Below are 13,435 nucleotides of genomic sequence, written 5' to 3'. Positions count from 1 at the left end.
TCAGGAGTTGAGGGTACCTTCCGCTGGCGTACAAGAAATGAAGCTATTAAGTTAAGTTGTCGCTTTCCTTTTTCTAGGCTTTCCTTGGGTTCTCTATCGATGCATGTAAATGGGTGTTCACGGTTTGGTTAAAAACCGATACGAACCGCAAACCGAACCAAACCGATTAAATAAACATATAGTTGTTTAGGTTTGGTTTGGTTTTATTAAAAATAAACCGAGGAAAAAATTGAACCGAACTGACAAAATAATATTCATAAGTTTAATAATTATATATACAATGCATCAATTTTTATAAATCATTTTAAATACTTTGTTTATATTTCCATCAATTTTTCTTTATATATATATATCTATGAGCCTAATGAACTTTACACCTTAAGCCTATTTTCTAAAAGAAATCTAGTCCAAACACATTTATTCAAAGAACAACTATGAGATTTCCCTAAAAAAATTATATTTCTTATAAACTCTATTCACTTGATTAAAACTTATAGATCTTAAGATATTTTATTCATAATCAAGAAAATTATAGCTTCCAGAATAAAAGAATAATAACGGACTATAAGTTGGAAAAGGATGAAAAAGTCTTTCCTAATCGTAGAAAAAAATGAAAGTGAGAAATACCATTAGGTTTCTTAAAAACCGTACCAAACCGACAACATCCAAATTGACGGATATGTATTATATTTGGTTTGGTTTGGTTTTAATAATTAAAAAACAGACTAAGTTGGTTTGATTTTGGTGTTAACAAAAAACCGACCCAAACTGACCGATGAACACCCCTACATGTAATGCTTTTATCGAAGAAAGAAGGGGAATCACAAGAAATTTTCATACACCTAGACCTAATTCCATCGATCAATCATCAAGAGCGAATTACGAGACTTATAATGCCATGAACCATGTTGTCATTTATTTCTTTCTTTTGATTTTCCATTGGCCCTGATTAAAGGAGATTTGAAAAAAATAGGATATTTCGGTGCCACTTTTTAGTTTTGATCTTGCTTAAAAAAGTTCTGCAAACAAACATTAGCTAACAATTTTTGACGAATTGCCAGGATTTCAAATTGATGGACAAAACTTGCCTTGTCACAGAAATTGTCAGGATTTCTTTTCATATCTTGACGAATCAGCAAAATTTAGTCACAAGTCCTGGCGGGAATCAAATTGATGAGCAAACGTTGTTTTGTCATAAATCTCGCCGGAACACCAAGATTTATGGTTAAATCCTGATTGTTCACAGTATTTTGATAAAAAATCCTGATGAGTCATCGGTATTTGGCCACAAACTATGCCTAGTCTTAAATATCCCCCTGTACTTGGCTATTTAATACTCCCTCTATTTCAATTTATTTGTCTGATTTTAACTTGGCATGAAGTTTAAGGAAGTAAAAAAAAATTGAATCCTGTGGTCTTATATTAAATATGTGTAGAATGTACCAAAATGTTCTTTAATATTGTAGTCTTAAACATGCCATGTGAAAAGTTGGAATTAAAGAGTTGTAAAAAATATATATATATATATTTTTTAAAACGTACTAATAAAGAAAGTAAGACAGCCAACTTGAAACGGGGGAGTAGTTTTTACCCCCAAGAACGTTATCATCCAAGGAAATTTGTTTACACTCGCCTGAGATGTGGATTTTTGTCCACGAGACATTTTTTAAAAATAAAATATATTTTGTACCTTTTTAAATTCATTAATCTTTTAAATCATCTTTTTCGGGTGAAATTTGTAAAAGGAAGAAACTTGGATGGAACTCCATTACTTAAGCTATTTGTTTAATTTTGAATAAATATAATAGATTTTAAGGCCAAAATTTTACAGGTCTGACCTAAATAGAAATACGTTGTTGAAATAAATAGTTCGGTCATGTACAGAGGAGACGCGCAAATGCTCATTTGAGGATGTGAGAGGTTGACAGTGATGGGACAGCGGAGACGGAGAGGTAGGCCTAAGCAGTCTTGGAGAGAGGTAATCAGGCAGGATATGGCGCTGCTTCAGCTTATAGAGGACATGACCCTTGATAGGAGGGTGTGGAGATTGAGTATCAGGGTAGAGCGGTAGTAGGTTGCCACACATATTTCTTTTCCGTTCTAAGAGTATTAGTATCTGTTTTATCATAACCCAATTCATGAAACGTGATGGCACCTACACTGTTCCCCTAGGTAGGCGAACCATTCCCAAATCATTTTAATCATTTATAAGAATTATGCAGAAATAAACAATGATTTGGCTAACAGATTCTAATTATATAAATGATAAGTGTGGAAGTAATAATAACCCCAAAATCTGGCGTGGACTAGTACAAGAGCCACTATTATATAGATACACGTCTAATAGAGAGTACAAGTCTCAACTGTCAATATCGTCTCAAGAATACAAAGTAGACAGTCAAATACAAAAAAAGTCTCCGAGTGCGGATCTAGCCCAAATCTCACCCTAGAATCGCTGTCACGTAGACTCGGATCACCTCGACGATGGGAACTGGATCTAGTAACAGATGTTGCACTCAAAAGAGGAGTACAACAAGAGTAACATCAGTACAAACAACACGTACTGAGTAAGTATCATAAGCCGACTAAGATTAGTTCACGCATATAAGTATAAAATCAATAAGATAAGTAGATAATACCCAAACCAAGTCAGAGAATATGCCAAAACCGAATCACAACCTAAGATGAATGTCACAACCCAACCCCGTAGGCCATGACTAGTGCCCGAACTGGGCACCCGAACACACTCATCAAATCTGAATCACATACAGATAGCGTATATGGGCACAAATATCACACGCTGCCTCAAATTATATCAAACTGTCTCAGACACATTTCAAACACAACCATATATGTACATATATATCAGAAGCCGACAAGGCTATCAAATGGCGCAACGACCCAAAACATATACAAACGCACGCCGACAAGGCTGCCATGGCAAGTGGGATCATACAAACACACCCGTACAGAAGTAGGCACAAAACCCACATATACGTCTACAGACCTCTAAACAGACAGACCGAATCATATGGCGGGACAGGGCCCCGCCGTACCCCTGAACAAATACATACATATGCAACGAACGAAGATATATACCAAAATGTAGGCTCCGGAATAAGAGGAGCACTCCAAATAGCAGAAGAGGGTATCCTAAATGGCTGGATCACCAAACTATGCGTCTGCACCTGCGGGCATGAAACGCAGCCCCCCGAAGAAAGGGGGTCGGTACGAAATATGTACTGAGTATACAAAGCAGAAGATACAGAAAACAAATCTGAGGCATAAACGAAATAGAAGTACAGAACATAAGTGCAAACCCAAAATATCAAAATGTTTACTCTCAAAATATAAGTCATGCATAGGGCACAGAGAATATGGTCGCCCGCCCGTCGATGGCGCCATAACACAGCATAACACCAGAAGGTTCAAATCTCCGTATCCCCGTCACACATCATAACACAACATAACGCCATACACAGCATAACGCCAAATATAAGTGGAACTCGGCCCTCTAGCTAGTGGCTCGGTGAACCATCAACACAGCATAACACCGGAATATATCAAAGTGCGCACGACAACAGAACCGGCCCGGGACTCGGCGAAAGATATAACAGAACGCACGAGCAGAGTCGTGAGTAACCATATGCATAAAATCATTATCATGGACTCAAATATAAGTAAAATGACCATACTTGAGAATCAAAATAATAGTCATACCAAATTCTTTCAAAAGTCATCTGAATTACATAAAGGAAAGTCGCGGGACCTACGGACGGGTATAGACCCGAGCCGGGCCCGCCTATGGAGAACATACTCATTATACGCCATACAAACTCCTACGAAAATATCGAAGCAATCCGAGCTTTTATGTGAAAGATACGGCGTCCATAATTACGGAATTCTTTAAAACAAAATTTTTTGTGAAACATTTGGAAATCAGTTATTTCGAAGACATAAGGATTCATATTTCATCACATCAAACATACGAGTGCCAAGAAATATATAAGAGTCATAACGTACTCGGATTGCGAATTTAGAATTTCCTCGAGGCTCGTGATATAACCTATGTATAACTAAGGCATGCCAAAAGAAGGAAGGTTTGAGCTTTACATACCTCGTACGCACTCCAAGCTAGCCCAACTCAAGCTAATCCCAACCTACGCCTCGGGCTCCCCAAGGTCTACAAATACGCCAACGAATATCAAACATTAGACATAGGCACTTAGGCGATTTACTCCAAACTAATACTCAAGTCTACAGAAATTTGGGCAGCATTTCCCCTGTAAAAAGGCCAATCCCGAGAATTTAACTCAGCCAAATCAACAATCACAACAACAATAACCAACCTAACAACCCCAATGACCAATCCGAAAGGCAATATAACAATAATAACTCTCTTTTACAACATTCAACAACATTCATAATATTCAATTCGACGGCTTACATTCAAGCCACATCACCGCTCATACATTCAATTTCCAACCCGAACCCATACCAACAATATTCAAGGACATTTTAAACAACTTACACAACATTTCCAACAATCCAACAATTGCTCCAATTTTCCCGAAAATAGTCCCAAACCCGAGAACCTCGCTATACACACTTCCGACTTTCGAATCATGATTTGCACCAATAATCCACATTCTAACAATGCTATTCTCATAAAAATAAAAATTGCATTACTTGCACATAATTCTCCAAACCAGTCCGCAACACTTAACATATCAACTTGCGACATTAAACTCTCATTTCCAACATAAAAGTCATCACAACAACCACTAAAACACTAAGCGACATTAATGCGTTCTTTGGCATATAGTATGACCCACATTCGGCTATTACCACACATGCATATATTAGTGATTCTTAGTCATCCTACACACTACAACAATTAAACATGCTACATAAGAACAATTCATCACCTCAACCACACAACATACACACACCTCACACGGCTAACACACCAAGCACACGACCCACTTCCAACATACCCTATCTCATGATTTTTGTCCATTTTAGCATACTACAACATGCATACAACATTTATAACACATAAAACAAGATCAAATCTTACCTTTCTTCTTCAACTCCACACTATGCCTAGGGTTTGCGATCTACTAAACGGATGGCTTGATCGCTCCAACAACACTTCCACGATACTTAGGGACCTCCAATTAGTGGATTTGCACCAAAGAAATATTTTTGGGGTGGCTAAAATTGGACTTGGTTTTCTTGGTTCTTGGCCGAATGGTGTTGGTTGTTGTTCTTCAACTTCTTGATTTATTTTTCTAAGTGTGGAAGTGCTAGAAGATGACTTAGAAGTCATCTTTTAAGCCCCAAGATGAGCCCTCCAAGTGTCCATGGTCCACACATGTGTTGGACCATTTAAAATTGGCCACAAAGTGTGTGGGATCACTTTCAAAGCCACATGACCAAAGGGCCTCTTTTGCAAGATTTTCAACTTCCAAATATATGATTTTTGGTCCCAACTTTTCCTAAGTGTTCCATGCCAACAATTTCATGAACAACTTATGTCTCAAAATAAAATCGAAGGTCAAAAGTCTCGACTTCAAGTCCCGGAATGGTCTTGGCCCTAACTTATCATAGTTAATCCGGATTGTCCCAATGTATAAAATACGGGACGTAACAATGAAGCTTCTAAACCACAAGTCTGTCGAGTGTCAATAATCTCAAACGATAATCACAAATCCAAGGTCTGAACCTAGGCAGAGTCACCACTCCGCAATCTGACCCAGTCCATAATCCTATCTATGCCACTACAATGATACGACAGACCATACCAAATCAGACGTGAAGAGCTATATGATGATGCAGTATAAAATGTAATGATGTGCAATGCAATGCACTGACCAAATACCTCAAAGTTGTACACACATTCTAATTAAAGGCATTGTCCGCACAATAGTCATGACCCATGGGGACCCGCAAAGTCCATGTATCCCTCGCTCCGGAACATACCTTGGATCACGAGTCCACTCATTCCGGAACAAACCTTGGATCACGAGTTCACAAATAGGCCACATCCTCACCCCTGTCAAATGTGCCTTATATATAAATATCAAAATAGGCCACATCCTCACCCCCTGTCAGATGTGCTTTTTGTATATATATTGTATGCAAGATGGGTATTCAAAATATGGCCCAAGTCTAGAACCCCAAGATGAAACACCAACTCGAAGTAAGCATGATAAATCAATGAAATCAAATGCCAATGAAAGTGCAAGTCACAATGCCGAAAGCCATATCAGGACTTAGATAAATCACTTCAACCATGGAATGAATCATACAACCCATCTCAATCAACATAAAGAGTCTATGACACCCTTTAATTCCAAATATAGCAAGTATACCTCACAACCAAGTCTTGTATCCCAAAGTGCTCCATTTTCTCTTTTATTATCATCAGTACCAAATCATAATTCAATATCAATATACCTGAGAAATGAGAATTTATGCCATGCATGATACCATCATCAATAGTAAATCATAATCAAGATTTCAATCGTGTATTATCATAATTATACAACACGATTCAAGCCTAATCTCATTATCCTTCCTTTCTCCGATAACATATGACACAACAAGAGAGAAATGAGTGCAACATGTATCACAACATAGCAATTAAGGCAACAAGCCTAATCACAATAACAGGGCAACAAGCCACAATCAACCAACCTAATAGAATACCATCCCAAATCACCACAGTAAGAATATAAATACACAATCACAATACGTAAATAACGGCGACAAGCCAACATAATCAGAAGTCATACCAACCTAAGTAATATCCAACCAGACATCATGTCTGAAGACCTAATCATGCTTTCTCCCATCAATTCTACACAATATATACGTTTCGCTAATCAAAGTCTAACTAAGGTAAGTTGTAACCTACCTCAAATGTAGAACAGGATTCACAAACTACTCCACACTAGCCCTCTGTTTCCAAAGCACCTTAGGACGATGGCAGTGTAGTAAATAACATAGCAAGTAAGTAAATGACCACGACAACCAACTAATCGAACAAGCAATCAATTTGGGAAAGGTTACTCAAAATACCCAAAATATCTCTAATGAGTCATGAGGGCAAAACGGGAAATTAAGGGTGAAATTACTTTACGCATAGTCCCAACAATCATAATCCTTAGTCACATGGGATTCTAATCACTTTAGACCCTTCAATTCATAATTTAGGCAAAAACCTCCAAATTGGGTGAAACCTTAAGTCTCAACATAGATTCTTGAAATAGATAAACAATTCCATCCTGGAAGGTGACAACCTATACGTCTAGATGATATAAACAGTAAGCTATTCAACATTCCACAACTTAAATAAGGGTTCCATGAATATAGGGTTCTAGGATTTTCATACACCATTAAAGAACCTAGAACTAACATGAGAACTTAAGGGAGAAAGGAAAATGAACAAAGTGATGGTTAGAACTTACCCTGTTTTGGGGAGTTTATGAATAATGACTCGAACTAAACTATATAAAAATGGGTTTCTGTTTCCCGTCTATCGCTGTAGCGGTCACCAGATCGCCCTAGCGATCCCGCCATAGCAATTGGGATACCATTATAGCTATACTCATTAAAGACATCACTCGCCATAGTGGTCAGGACCGCACCGTAGCAGTTGTGCTATGGTGGTCCACTATGCGCCATGGCGAACACTCCCTACTCCCAAATCACTGTTATGGCGGTCGACAACTCGCCGTGGTGGTCCCGCTGTAGCGGTATCAAGCCCTCTACGGCGGTCACAACAGAACCAAACATTTCTTGTTTTTCACCGACCTTTCCCGAAATCGTGGCATCAATCCGAGGCCCCGCATTCACAAACCAGATATGCACACATATGTAAAAACCTGCTACGGACTCACCCGTGGGCTTAGAATTCCCAACGGAGGTCTAAGTTACTTAAGTCAACCCCCAAACAGAATAAAACAAGTTTCTAAACAAGTACTCAAACACAACCAAACGCCTCGGGAACCGAACCATTCACCTCACCAAGTCATAATCGACCCTCCAGACCCTACGGAGTCGACGAAAATTCGAAAAAGGTCTGTTTACCTAAAAGTCAACTATTGGTCAAATACTCTCAGTTAAGGATTAGACGTCTATAAGTTTTCACTAGACTCGCTCCTAGTCTTGGAAATGGATCAACAGGCGTAAAATGGTCAAAACGCACATAACGATCTAACGGGTCGTTATATGGTTACATTTGCTTATTTTTACAACCTGATTATTTGTTTTACTTCGTTTATCTTATTATCTTGTCGTTGTTACTGCCTATTATTATTGTTGTCTTTGTATCTCTTCTTAAGTCGAGGTCTATCGGAAACAGCCTCCCTACCTTCACAAGGTAGGGGTAAGGTCTGCGCACACTCTACCCTCTCCAGACTCCACCTCGTTGGATAATAGTGGGTATGTTGTTGTATAATAGTGGGTATGTTGTTGTTGTACGTATTTATAGAAAAATTATGCAATTATTTACATATTTCATACAAATTTTATACAGTTTTTATGCACGAAATTGTGAGCTAGATTTGAAGCGTGGGTTTTTCCCAGAAACCTAACATGAATTTTATGGAAACTTTATATAGTTATATACATATTTCATACATATTATATATAGTTTTTATATACGAAATCCTGAGCGAGATTTTATATGTCCAGAGTTTAGATTCGAAAACGTGGTTTTATATACGTTTTGAATAAAAAAAAACTCATGTTATGTTTGGACCAAAAAAAAACTCTTTACGTTTGGTAAATATGATTCTTATTTTGTTTTTGTGTGTGTGTATATATATATATATATATATATATAAAAAGAATTTTCTCCTAAATTTAATGGGGCATAGGTACTTATTGATAAACAAATCAAATTGAATAAAAATAGGTAATAAAATTAGCTTTGTTATGAAATATAGAATGGATGTCCACTACACAAATATAATGCCTCTTCCATTATCTTCCACCATATTAATGGTTCTTCCATTATCTTCCACCATATTAATGGTTCTTCCATTATCTCATATATTGAATGCATATGTAGCACTATAAATAGAGGCATAAGTTTTCATATGTAATGTACTTGGAACACATTTTGGAAGAATAATAAAATCTCTCCTCTTTGTCACTCTATGTTTATAGTTTTCATCCTTTAATATTATTACTCTTTTAGCTTCATTTTATAACACGTTATCAGCACGAGACTCTGTCATCTCGAGCAAATACTTTAAAAGACTCTGCCACCTTGAGCATGTCCTTTAAACAGATGCTAAGATGTTATCATTAATGTCCTTTAATGTTGATGATATGGTGGCTTTATAAGATTGTTTGGAACTGTTCCAACAAAGCTAGAGCCATGATCTTCCTAAGGTAAGTAGTACCAATTTGTTATATTTATATAAAATTCTACCGTTTATATAATGGCTAGAGAGGAGTGGTATTCCTTTAGCATACTAGTTACTTTCTATATTAACAAAATAACGTGATTCCATGATTGGTTGAAACTAAGAAAAGGATTAGAGAATTCTCAACATTTTGCACTTACATATATTTGATCGTTACTAATTCTGTGGAAAATATGAGTAAGTGAAAGTCTAAAACAATAGAACAAATGGAATTTCCATCATTAAGAGTTTGACATAAAAGGTTAGTGTTTCCTTTATACCTTGTGTCTTTTGTCATTTGCTTCTAATGGCAGTTGATACCTCAAATTCGTAATTGGAGATGTGTAATTCTCTACATTATATATATATTTCAATTTGCTCCTGAAGTAGCAATATCATAACAAGATTATAAAGTGGATAATATAGACCCAGTTAATATCCAACAAATTTTGCAAGAAATATGTGATCACCAGAAGTGACAATATTTTTCAAGTCTGATTATGACTGAATTCATTTATGCAAACCACCAAAAGTGGTAATATTTTCATAGTCTTGTTGTGGCTACAACTCAAGATATGTTAAAAAAAATAAAAAATCTCTACATATTATATGTATGCCTCGATTTGCTTCTGAAGTGGCAATGTTAAAGGAGGTTCTAGCTATCATTATTTGATATGATTAAGCCACTTTCAGATATATTTCATTCCTGAAGAATGAAACTTCTAATAAATGTTACAAATACGGATCTATTCCCTGAAGTGAATGTGACAGTATGTAGTAAAGCTTATAAATATGGACGTGCTCTTGGTTGTGAAGAAATCACGACTCAACTCCAGAAAAGGTAGAATAATTGAGAAGAAATATTTCGAATATTCTATGCTTTACTCCCGGAGTAGTAAACTCATAAATCTGCTCCCGAAGTAGCAAAACTTTGAACTCTACTCCGAATGTTATAACCTCCGAGCTCTACTCCCCAAGTAGTAGAATTCTGAAATTTACTCTTGAAGTAGTAAATAACTCCGAGATCTACTCCTGAAGTAGTAAGACCTTAAAATTTACTCTCGAAGTAGTAAACATTTAAACTTTACTCCCGAAGTGGTAAAACTTTAAACTTTACTCATGAAGCAGAAAGAATCGGTAAAATATTTGAGAAATATTCTGAAGCAATATGTTCTTGTGCTTGAGGAAAATAACGAGTTATTGATGAGTGTCGTATAGCAAGCACATTTGAATAATCATGATTCATTTCCCGAAGTGAATGAAGAAATACCACAACCTATCTCCTGGAGAGATAAAATACAAGGAATATACATTTTATTGTGTGGTTTGAAATTAAGGCATTGCAACACGTACCTGTCGTATGTAGAAACATCTTGAATAATTTTATTAAAGTATCATTTTAAAGAAAAAGGAAGCAGAGTAAAGTGCTTTCTACTATAACCACATTGATAAATTATGGTTAGTTGTTATTGATTTCCTTGAAGGAAATAAACATTGGTGTATCCCTTTCCTGAAGGGTGTGATTACTATGTGGTTGCTGCTTTGATACAAAATATTCAGATGTTAATGGCTAGTCTCCTTGAAGGAGATATTTGAAATACTGAAGTTAGAACTTAACATTTACTTTTCGCAATTTACAATTTATAATGTCCATTTAATTACTGTTTCTTTCATGACACGAGTAGTGTCTAACCAAATTTTCTCTCATGATACTGGCAGTATCTAAGCAATATTTGGTGATACAAAAATCAAGGACTCCAGAAGAGATAATTGTTTATTTACAGGTATCATGAAACTAGTAATGTCCAAATAATATCTGATTATGATAAATAAATTGAAGTCTCTTGAAGATGTTATATATGATAATACCATTTATCGTGGATCGTAATTTGTACGATCGGAACACTGTAGTAGGCCTGAAGTTTACTAACAATAAAAATGGTTATCATATTGAGACTACAAATGATCGGAATATTAAATATCTTTAAGTTACTATGGGTTAGAAATAAACAAGTGAAATGTTACCCGAGCATGATGAGATCACATACCACGATAAACCAGAAGTTTATTGATATACAATTTCATGTTATAGTAAACCAGAAGTTTATTAAAAGAAATAGCACTCGTCATGGTAAACTTGAAGTTTACGGGTACAGATAATTTTATCAGTTGACAAGACCATTTTAATCGTCCTGATTTAAATCTGATGTGCTAATTGAATATTAAAAACATATTGAAGAACTAGAAGATTCTTCAAGAATTTATTTGTGTTGCTTGTTCTCATGATAAATTGATTACACCAGCTAATGTTGGGACTGAATCCCCAAAATTCTAAAAAATATAAAAGGTGAATGTGGGCCCCCTTCACCTGCAATGTGATGTCTTAAATAGATGCATCTATGAGACGGTCATATGTATGTTTATTGTCAACTGGCAGTTTGACATTTACGAAGCTGCTTGCTCAAAATGATTGAGTTGGAAGCACAATTTTCAGAATATGTAATCAAGACAATCATTTTGATAATGCTGGTTTATATCTAAGTTGGTTTGGCATTAGATGACTCCATAATACAGCTAAACCATTGCTTATGAGAACAAAGTTTCAGATGTTGGTCTGAGATATGATATATTGCATACAACAGCACTTGTATGCTTCAGAGCAATAAATTTTGATAAATTCTCCCCTCATATTTGGTTCAGGGTCAGGAACTAGATATTTCCATCTTTTAGCATTTGATGTGCGGTACATGATTAATGGATATACCATGATGCACACAGATGGATTTTCCCAAAGAAAATGGAGACATATGTCACTAAAATAAGAGGGAGAGAATAAGCAGCTAAAAAATATGTTGTGAATTATCATCAGTATGATCCTCAGATAATTCAAGTCAAATGCTGGAAGCATTTGCTGACCTAACTATTTCATATTTCATCTGCAAAATGCTCCTAATGTCCCTGAAGGACAGAGTCTACAACATGCATGGAGCATGGTAGACCAATCGGTTCCAAATATAATAATCCTTGAAAAAAGGGAGGAGCAAATGATCATAATAAGGAAACAAAGTGCTCTTGAAGAGCCTACGACATAACACTTCATGAAACCTTATGCGAGGTTCAGGTACCTGAAAATAATGAATGATGAGATCTCAGTAAGTTATGTCGAATTGCGAACCGATACAACATGATATCTTGTCGACAATATTTTGATACAATATAGCGCGCAATATTGTATAAGGTTGTGAGGATTTGATTTCTACGTCTCTTAAAGCATGTTGATGTAGAAATAATTACCAAGTAAAATGATGCATCTTGGTAAACGTAATGTTTATTGGGCCAGCAGTCCAAACATCAGAAAATGTCACATTATTTATAATGATGGAAGTTGTCACAGCCTATATGGCTTACTTGACAAAATTTATATGAAAATTCCCGAAGGATTTAAAATGACTGAAGCAATTAGCTCAAAGTCTCGAGAGATGTATTCAATCAGATTAAAAAGATCGTTGTATGGTCTAAAACAATCAGGGCGCATGTGGTACAATCGCCTCAGTGAGTACTTGGTAAATGAAGGTTATATAAATGATGTCATTTGTCCATGTGTTTTTATTAAGAAAACAAAATCAGAGTTTGTTATAATTGCTGTTTATGTTGATGACATAAACCTAATTGGAACTCCAGAAGAGCTCTAAAAGGCGATTGAATATTTAAAGAAAGAATTTGAGATGAAAGATCTAGGAAAAACAAAAACTGTCTTGGTTTGCAGATTGAACATTTGACAGATGGGATCTTTATCCATCAATCTGCTTATACCGAAAAGGTTTTAAAACGATTTTACATGGACAATGCGCATCCTTTAAGTACTCCAATGGTTGTTCGCTCATTTGAAGTGAGTAAAGATCTGTTCCGACCTCAAGAAGAAAATGAAGAGCTTCTTGGTCCTGAAGTACCATATCTTAGTGCAATTGGTGCACTTATGTATCTTGCTAACGCTACAAGACCTGACATAGCGT

The sequence above is a fragment of the Lycium barbarum genome, chromosome 2 (assembly GCF_019175385.1).
Source record: "Lycium barbarum isolate Lr01 chromosome 2, ASM1917538v2, whole genome shotgun sequence".
NCBI lineage: Eukaryota > Viridiplantae > Streptophyta > Magnoliopsida > Solanales > Solanaceae > Lycium > Lycium barbarum.
The sequence above is the reverse complement of the archived record's forward strand: the minus strand, read 5'-3'. Positions refer to the sequence as shown.